The 10538-nt window shown below is 37.9% G+C and overlaps 1 protein-coding gene across 1 annotated transcript in view; it reads right to left on the reverse strand.

Moving 5' to 3' along the window:
• The window catches only part of PSKH1 (protein serine kinase H1), a 63306-nt gene that overhangs the window by 47733 nt on the left and 5035 nt on the right, over positions 1-10538 (reverse strand). The gene's annotated exons all lie outside the window — the stretch shown is intronic.

Genomic DNA, 10538 nt, shown 5'->3' on the forward strand with positions numbered 1-10538 from the left:
AAGTTAATTTTTAAACAAAGGCATTTGGAAGTAAGCATCCTTTTCATAAAGGTCAAAAACTGGAACTAGGACATAGGAATTCTGCAGATTTATCTCTCTCCCTCAGAGAAAATATACAAACTAAATGCCATGCTCAAAGGGGGCTATAGCTCAAAACAAAGCCTGTTTTTTGGCCAATACTCCTGTTGCAGGATGAGGCCCCTGAATTCCTGGACAACTGGGCACAGATACACATAGGATGGAAACATGAAAAACTTCCTTTTCACTTCTCTAGAAATAATAATACTATTTCTCCAGTCTAAAACCCTTTCCAGATTTTTTTCCTTTAGGAAAGTGCTAAGAACAAAGGTTATGGCCTTCTTCTGAAATGGAGTTAAGTGCGTTAGCCAAACTAAACTCTTGTCTAGATGGGATCACTGCCTTCCCACCAGGATCTTCTCATTAAAAATTCAAGATTAAGACACTGACCACAGGAGGGAACTCTTAAGGAGAAGTGATGCAGAAAGGAACTGAGTGGTGACTATTTGGAATGTTAACCTCAAACTTTATTTTAACATATGTAATCATTCCCATGTTCAAGATTCCTGTTACCTGAAATCACTTTGGAGTAGTGCCATGTCAGAAAGCATGGGGTACTACGCCAGTCTGGATATCTCTCTTTGGCCAGGCTTCAAATGGCTTGGAAATATGTTAATGTTAAATTCAATAAAATTGTTTCTGGCAGACTTGAGTCTAAATTGCTGTGTACAGTATTAGTATTAATTTGTGTTTTGACAGTAAAGAAACAATTTATATCATCTTTTCCAAGGAAAACAAATCCCAACATCTCTCTCACACACACTGAGTCATAGCTCATTCAGGCTAAAACTTTGGGCTACATTCTTTGGGAAGGTAAAACAGAATCTCAGATACCTCAAGTCAACAAAGATTTCCAATTAATAGTGTCTCTTTCAGGACACAAACCTACTTTTTTCCTCATATGAAAAATTCAAACATCTGTAAAAGGCACAATAACTTTTCTCTCTCCCTTTAAATAAACAAGCCTCTCTCACACTTGAAAGAAGGACCAAGGATTTAGCCTATTTGAACTCTGCCCTTTGTTCTCAGTTTCATTTTGCTTGGAGAAATCCTCAAATATGGACTAATGTTCACAGCTTCCCAAACACCCTGTGCCTTGCTCTTCAACACGTAGCAGCTCTATGTGTATATACTTTTGCATGTGCATGTATGTGTGAGGGAATATGTGTGTGTGTGTGTATATGAATGTATGTGTGTGCATGTGTACATGTGCAAGCAATTCTATATGTAGTGGGGTGGAAGGGGGGAATATAGGACTCCAAAGGGTTGCAGCTGTCGCTTGCTCTGATAATATCTGGTAATTTTTTTTCTAAAAAGATCAAGTACAGATATGCTGTATGAGGCTTTTAAAGCCACTTCTGGGAATGAAGAATGGAACCCCTTCCTGCCTCCCTGTTCAAGTGTCTACATAGTGACTGGCTTGGGGCAGGCCAAGGGCTCTGAGTCATCCTTCTGGAAAACAATTAAGAAAAGGTGCCCTGGGGATGCCAATGCTGTAGTTTTAACATACTTCACTAAAATTGTCACAAATGCTGATCTAGTGCCTTCAGCATGAATGGAATAAGGCCCGCCAATATTTGGCCAACCAACTCACAGACCAAGTTGGATGACTTCTGCCAGACTGAAGAGTAAAAGGCAATGAGGCCAGGGACAATGGTGGAGTGAGGGTAATGATGCATCAGGGCTGTCATGGCTGCAGGAAAAAAAAGAGAGAGGCACATCAGCACTGTCCTGAAGAAGAGTTTTCAGGAAGGCAGAAGGCCTTCCTGAAATCACACTGAAAATGTCAGTCCAGATTAAGAAAAAACAGATTTCATTTTTCAAAGCAACTACAACCCTGGGAAGATTCCCAAGGACATGCTAGTTATAATCTGAATATATACACAACGGCGAAAAAAACTAATGAAAATTTCCCTAAAACTGAAATGTTGTTTGAACTGTTGAATTTCAGAGTTGGAAGGGAGATCACACTTACTCCAACTGGTAGCTTTCCGAGCACTCACTCTGCTACACCCCCAATAAGGTGGTCAGACAGCATTTACTTGAAGACCTCCAGTGAGGGAGAGCTCACTTTGCCCTCCTGGGGCAATCCACTCTACTTCCTGATAGCTTTAATTGTTTAAAAGGTTTTCATTATACACTAAGCCTGTATCTGTTTCCTGCAACTTCCACACATTGTTCTAGTTCTAATTTCTAGGGACAAGCAGAATAAGTCCAATCTTTTTTCCACATGTCAGCCCTTCAAATATTACAAGACAACTGCCATATTCCCTCGGTGAGGCAGTGGATGGAGTCCTGGGCCTGAAGCCAAGAAGATCTGAGCTCAAATCTGTCCTCAGGTATTTACTAGTTGTGTGACCCTGAACAAGTCATTTAACCTCTCTTCGCCTCAGTTTCTTCCACTGTAAGATGGAGATAATAAGCTCCTACCTCCCAGGGTTGTAGTAAGGATCAAAGGGAGTAATATTTACAAAATGCCTAACACATAGTAGGCATTTAATGAATGCTTGTTCCCTTTTCTCTTTCCCCTCTGATGTCTTCTCTTAAAGTATTAAATTTGCTTTAACTTTCGAGTACTTTCTTGTGTTAAAGTCTTAAGAGTTGCTATCAGGCTTTTAATCTTCAGGTTCTAAAAATGGAACAGCTTTTTCCAAATCTATATTCTAAGGTTTTCTTCCCTTGAACATACAAAACAGAATTTCCCACATTTATGGGGCAGAGGGCTACAATTTAGCATTAGGCCATAAAGAAGCTATATTTATAAATGACTAATTTTCAGATGAAGTTCTTGAAACCAGGGACATTGTGACTTTCTCAGTGAAAGACATAACACAACTACATGGAGCAGCCTGCTTTGACTGAGGAAACGATGAGCTGCTTCTCTCCAATACCAGCACCATTACTGGAAGCAACACTAAAGTCCACCACAACATACTTCGTAAAAGAGCCCAACGATCATCAGTTTCCTTTCCAGCATTCAGATGTGAGAGATTATTGAAATCACAAGCTCTTAGAACACCAGGACAAATGATACTGTGGGCTCTTTCTAGCCTTGTGATGAAGGAAGAGCCCAGAATCCCCAGAGGTGAATGGGGAGGAGAAGCCCTGCCCCTAAAGGGAGGGAAACTGTCTGTCATGGTAAGGGGGTTATTCTAGGATCAGGTATATGGTTGTATCATGTCAGAGACAAAGGAAACAGATCCAAATCCTAGCGCTGCTCTCCTTGCTACCTGGATGACCCTGAGCAGGTCACTTAAAGGGCTCTGGGAGCATAAGTGTTTTCATTTATAAAATGAATTGGTTCAGTGAGAGGAAGATCAAGATTCTCCTTCCAGCTCTAAATTCTACAGTCCTACTACGTACAGGGTCAGAGGTACTTCTTCAAGGGTCAAGTTCGCCAGTAGATATTATTAACAACCACCTATAAATAGCATTACCCATCTTGTGTCTTCTGAAAGAATGAAAATAAACTTAACACACACTATTGAAGAGACGTGAATTTGTCCAAACAATCTGGAGAGCAATGTGGAATTATACCGCTCCCCCAAATCACCAACAGTGCATACCCTTTGACCTAGCAATACTACTACTAAGCATAAAACACAAACAAACACACACACACACACACACACACACCCTCAAAAAGATCAAAGATTGAGGGAAAGAACCCATATGTACAAAAATATTTGCAGCAGCATTTTTTGTTGTAGTAAACACCTGGAAGTCAAGTGGGGGTCCATCAGTTAATGAATGGCTGAACAAATTATATGAATGTAATAAAATATTACTATATCATAAGAAATTACAAAAGGTGAACATGACAGAATGAAGAGTGAAGTGAGCAGAACCAAGAAAACATTATATATAGTAACAGCAATATTGTTTTAAAAATGATTTTCAGTAACTAAGCCATTTTGACTATTATAAATACACAAATTAAAAATAAAATTATTATAATTATATATAATATATATTATAAAAATATTTAAAATATATTAAAAATAAAATCAAAAATATGAAGAATGCTATCTGCATCCAGACAAAGAACTGGTAAATAGATGCATAGAATAATTTTACACATATATGTGTATATATGTATATATGTGTATGTGTATGTGTATATCACCTATTTGTGTTTAACAGTAGTCATTTCTGGGGAGGGGAAGAAAAAAAGAAATTTGCATGATAACTCTGTTGCATATTTGGAGGGAACAGAAAGTTTGTACAAGGTAGATTTGCAGTTTCATGTGCAATCATCTTATTTATTTTACTATGTTATGAAAATGCTTGTTTTGTTCCGTAAATTGAAAATAAAATAAAAAAAAGAAATTACAAAAGGTGGGGATTCAGGTAAACATGGGAAGTCTTTTGCATGAACTAATGCAAGGTAAAAAAGAGTAGAACAAAAACAATTGTTTAATGACCATAGTAATGCAAAGGAAAACAACTCTGAAAGACTTAAGAACTCTGATCATTTCAATGATCAACCATGACTTATAAGAGTGATGAGAAATCATGCTTTCCCAGCTCTTGGCAGAAAAGTGATGGTATAGAATCTAGAGATTCTAGGTCGCAGAAATTCTACAATTTAAAATCAAAAGAATCTTGATCTAGAGGTAGAGAACGTGATAGACATTTTTAGCCATGGCCAATGTGTGAATTGGTTTTGTATGACTACAGTTATTTGTTACAAGGAAGGACCTCTATTTGGAGAAGACAGTTGTGAGGAGCAATATAGTAATAATGATACAGGAAAAAAAAGAAGAGAATATCAAGAAAATGTGTTTAAAATACAAAGAAGGGAGCAGATGGAACTTCAAAACAGGACAAGGCTAAGCAGGGCACTTTTTTCACTAATACACCCTTTTAAAAAACTTCACATAAATGACATTCACAATTTCATATTTATTTTATTTTAATTCTTTTCCCATTCTTTGTATACAGAAATGTTTGTGAAGATGGTAGAGACAAGCCAGGAAGTTCCCTGAGCTTTCCCCAGTTTCCCTCAGAAACAATGTTAAATTAAACCTCTAAAAGAATTCTGGAGCAACAATCAACAAAAAGATGGAGTGAAACAATTTTCCAGTCCAAGATAACTTAGGACTTCAGAAAAGAGCTATCTCATTTGGGTAAAAAGAGTGCAGCCCAGTGCGGGCAGTGTCTGGACAAGCCAGCGGGAAGGTCTTAGCACAGATCAGCACCCGAGGCCCCACTGTCCTGGCTCAGCTTCCCAGTGGCACAGCTGGCCAGCTCAAACTGCCAGCCCCAGAACTCAGGGCACAACAGGAGCAACCAGGCTGGGCCACCCTAGCACAATGGGCAAGCCATCAGCCCCCAGAGGCCCCAGCACAAAAAGCCAGTGATCAGGCCCCTGGCCCCCAATGCAAGAAGCTTGGAACAGTGCTCCCATACTCCAGGAGCAAGCTCAACTTTTTAAAATGAGCAAAAAAACAAAAAAGAACCCAGATCACAGAAAAAGCTACTATGCCAACAGGAAAGATCCAAACACAAACTCAGAAGAGGACAACAATGTCAAAATACCTACGGGCAAAGCTTCAAAGGAGAATATGAATTGGTCTCAAGAACAAAAAGTCCTCTTGGAAGAGCTCAAAAGGGATTTTGAAAATCAAGTAGAGAGGCAGAAGAAAAACTGGGAAAAGAAATGAGAGTTATGCAAGAGAATCATGAAAATTATGAAAAAAGAGTCAATAGCTTGGAAAAAAAGCACAAAAGTTGATTGAAGAAAACAACTCCTTACAAAACAGAACTGGTCAAATGGAAAAAAGTCTACTGAAGAAAACAACTCCTTTAAAAGTAGAATTGGCTAAATGGAAAAGGAGGTACAAAAGCTAACTGAAGAAATAATTCCTTAAAAATCAGAATTGGGCAAGTAGAAGCTAATGACTCTATGAGTCATCAAGAATCAAACAAAATTTAAAAAAATGAAAAATAGAAGAAAATGTAAAATATCTCATTGGAAAAATGAGCAAACAACAGAAAAAGAGAAGACCATAACATAAACTCAGAGGAAAACAACAATGTGAAAACAACTACATGCAAAGCCTCAAAGAAAGATGCTTATTGGCATCCCAACTCAAAAAGAATTCCTAGTAGAGTTAAAGAAAGAGATAAGAGTAGTAGAGGAAAAACTGGAAAAAGAAATAAGAAAGACGCAAGAAAATTATGAAAAGAGAATGAACATCTTGGTAAAAGAGGCACAAAAAATACTAAAGAAAATAACACCTTAAAAAACAGAACTGACCTAATGATAAAAGAGGCACAAAAATTCACTGAAGAAAAAAACTCCTTAAAAAGCAGAATAGGTCTAATGGAAAAAGAAGTACAAAAGTTCACTGAAGAAAATAATTCCTTAAAAGTCAGAACTGTGCAAGCAGAAGCTAATGACTCTATGAGACATCAAGAAACAATAAAACAAAGTCAAAAGAATTAAAAAATAGAAGAAAATGTGAAATATCGGGAAAAATAACTGAACTGGAAAATAAATCAAGGAGCAGTGAGGAAGAGGGATGCACTGTGAGAAGGCAGAAAGGGAGAGGGAGAATGGAGAAAATTCTCTCACATAAAAGAGACATGCAAGGAAGAGCTTTTACAGTGGACAGGAAAATGGAGGTGGATGGTCAAATGTTTGAACTCCACCATCATCAGAACAGGGAAATGAGTGAAATTTATTACTAAAAAAAAAAGCCATTTCCCAATTTATAAAGTTATGAACAGGCAGTTTTCAGGCAGTGACTATCTATAATCACAAGAAAAAATGCTCCAAATCACCATTGACTAGAGAAATGCAAATTAAAACAATTCTGAGGTACCACTTACACCTATCAGAAATGAAAAATGCTAGAAGGGAAGAAAGAAAATAGGTACACTAACAAACTGTTGTTGGAGTTGTCAACTGGCCCAACCATTGTGGAAAACAATTTGGAACTATGCAGAAAGGACCAAAAAATTGTGCCATAAAACAACAAAAAAAAATTTGTACCATACTCTTTGACCCAGCAATACCACTACTAGGCCTGTACCCCAAAGAGATCAAAGAAAAAGGAAATGGAACAATATGGACAAAAATATTTACAGCAACTCTTTTTGTGGTGGCAAAGAATTGGAAACTGAAGGGATGTTCCATGGGGAATGGATGAACAAGTGCTATAAAAAATGACAAGGGGGATGGTTTCAGAAAAACATGGGAAGACCTATATGAACTGATACAAAGTGAAGTGAGCAGAACCAGAAAATCACTATACATAGGAACAACCATATAGTAATGATCAACTACTCTGATCAACACTGATCCAAAATTCCAAAGGGGTCATGATGAAAAATGCTATCAATCTCCAGAGAAAGAACTGATAAACTCTGAGTATAAAATGAAATACACTTTTCTCACTTTATTTTTCTTGCCTTTTTATTGCAATATGGCTAATATGGAAATAGGTTTTGTATGACTTCATATGAATAATTGATATTATATTACTTGCCTTCTCAGCGGGTGGAGGAGTGGTAGGAGGGAGGAAGAGAATTTGGGAACTCAAATTTTTTTTTATTAAATGCTAAAAATAAATAAATAATTTTAAAAGTTTAAAAAAACTGGCAAGAAAAAAAAGAAAGGAAATATTCTTACTCTATTTGCCCAACCAGAAATACTTTCCCCATCCAATTTAATCTATCCAAGCTATAAAACCCAGCTCAAGTCCTATCTCTTACACGAAGCCTCCCCAATGACTCCCAACCCCACTAATTAGAAAATATTTGTATGCCTTACAAAACAATCTCACATTTAAATCATACTTGAAGGTTACAAAGCATTTTCCTAACAATAATCTTTTGAGGTGAGTACTGGTGCAAGTAGTAATGCTGCCATTTTGTGGATGAGAAACCAGAGTTAAATAATGACCACCAGGACACTTAATTGCTGCTCTGGCTTCTTTGAACTTCTGATACACTTAGCCTTTCATTTTATACATTCTTCTACTACTCTCTAATTGCTTCATCAAAGTTATCTGTCTTCCCTACTGGATAGCAAACTCCTTGAGCATATGGATTGAGTCCTATACTTCTATTATTTGCCTGACAAAATACAGCACAGTGCTGAAGCAAGCTCTATACTTGGTTCCAGCGCCTACTCTGACTAAAGTAATAAAGCCTTGGAAATGAGAAACAATATCCTTATCATAGAAGATACAACAGTCTACGTAACTCTGGAGCAGGGTAGCACAGAACCCCCTGAAATGGAGCCAATCTACCCTCTGTGGACAGTAAACTCTGCTGTTCAGTCGTTTACAGTTGTGTCCAACTCTTCGTGATTCTATTTGGATTTTCTTGGCAAAGATAGTGGAGTAGTTTGCCATTTTCTTCTCCAGCTCATTTTACAGATGAGGAAACTGAGGCAAACAGGATTAAATGACTTGCCCAGGGTCATGAAGCTGGTGTCTAAGGCCAGATTTGAAGTCAGGTTTTCCTGACTCTGGGTCTTGCACTCTATCCACTTTGCCACCCAGTTGCCCTATAGGTTGGGTCTTCTAAACATAAGCCTAGCTAAATTCAGAGAGGCTCACTATCAATCTGGTCAAAGGCTGATGTATTTGCCATAGCAATTCTTTTTATATGTATGTATGGGGCGGGGGCAACTGGGGTTAAGTGACTTGCCCAGAGTCACACAGCTAATGAGTGCTATGTGTCTGAGGCCACATTTGAACTCAGGTCCTCCTGACTCCAGGGCTGGTGCTCTTCCATTGAGCTACCTAGCTGTCCCATGCCATAGCAATTCTTGAAGACAGTTTACTGAGTTGTATATTACAACCCCTCTAAATTGGTGAAGGTAATACCCATACTAATGAAATCAGCATTCTTTTAAGTACTGAAGTATAGGGATCCTCTGATGCTTCTTCAACATTCCAAACTACCATTTTTTCTCACAGATGAAGTAATGTATGCAAAATACTTTGCAGACCTTAAAGTTCTATATAAATGTTACCTATTAGGATGATGATGATCCAAGAGCCCAAGCAGTAAAAAAAAACAAACAAACAAAAAAAACTCCTTGAGAGGTAGAATCTCTCCTAGGTAAAAAAGATTACCCATATTTCTCTCCTTTGGAATGACTGTTTCTGTAACAAAAGGGGACGTACCAAGTACTGGCTCAGAGATGTCTGAACTGACACAAACCAGCTTAAACAGAGAAAGTGAATAAGATTCCTGGAGGAAAAATTATATCAAATAAATTCCTTCTCAATCCTTTCAACAAAATAGCTTTCCTCCAAGGTAAGCAGAGGGAAGGGGGGAAAAAGGAGAAAAGAGGGAAGAAAAAATCATAACTTTCAAGTTCCTTGTAAAAGAAAATAGAAAGACCAAGATTATAAACCAAGAATTTACAGTCATTTCTTGGTGCTCAACTTAAAGAACATCTATTTCAGCCTCTATAGAGCTGGCAACTGAAGATGATTCTGAGAAATAAGAAAACATTGAGTTCAAACCATAGCTAAGTCCCTAAATTCACTATGAAAAGCAAGCAAGTTCCCACTCAATACAATTTAGCCAGTACAGTAACAAAACTGGATAGGAACCGAGAAATCAAAGCAACTTGAACAAACTTTTAGAGCAGCAAACCTGTTCTATGGTGTTCACTTTTCAATTCAATTCCATTCAACTCAACAAACACTGATTAATCGCCTACAATTGGTAGTACTGAGGGAGATACAAAGATAAATAAGACGATCATAGAATTATAAGAGTTATGGCTGACAGCTACCTTAAAGAACATCTAGTCCAACTCTCTTATTTCACATAGGAGAAGACAGACACTCAGAGAGGTCTCTTGTCCCCTTTTGGAGAATAAAATCTTTTTCACTTTCTTTCACTTTTCACTTTCTTAAAGCCCAAACCTTACTCCTTTATTCAAGTCAACAAGCAGTTATTAAGCACCTACTATGTATCAGGCACTGTGCTAAGCACTTTGGATACAAAGTCCCTGCTCTCACAGAGCTCACAGTTTAATGAAGGCGGCAACATGCAAACTATATACAACCAAAATATATAGAGAATAAATTGGAAGTAATTTCAAAGGGAAGGCACTAAGATTGAGGAGGCACAGGAAAGGCTTCTTAAAGCTGGGTTTTAAGCTGAAGCCAGGAGGTGGAGATGAGTAGGGAGAGTTCCAGACATGAAGGAAAGCCAATGAAACTGCATGGAATCAGGAGAAGAGGAACAAAAAGGTCAGCATCACTGGATCTCAGAGTAAGGTGTAAGAATACAGGAAAGGTAGGAAGGGGCCAAGTTGTGAAGGGCTTTAACAACCAAAGCAAATCTTACATTTAATACTGGAGGTTATTGAATTGTGTGTGTGTGTGTGTGTGTGTGTGTGTGTGTGTGTGTGTGTGTGTGAGTGAGAGTGAGAGTGAGAGAGAGAGAGAGAGAGAGAGAGAGAGAGAGAGAGAGAGAGAGAG

Source organism: Vombatus ursinus, unplaced genomic scaffold, assembly GCF_900497805.2.
Source record: "Vombatus ursinus unplaced genomic scaffold, bare-nosed wombat genome assembly UNPS02005286.1, whole genome shotgun sequence".
NCBI lineage: Eukaryota > Metazoa > Chordata > Mammalia > Diprotodontia > Vombatidae > Vombatus > Vombatus ursinus.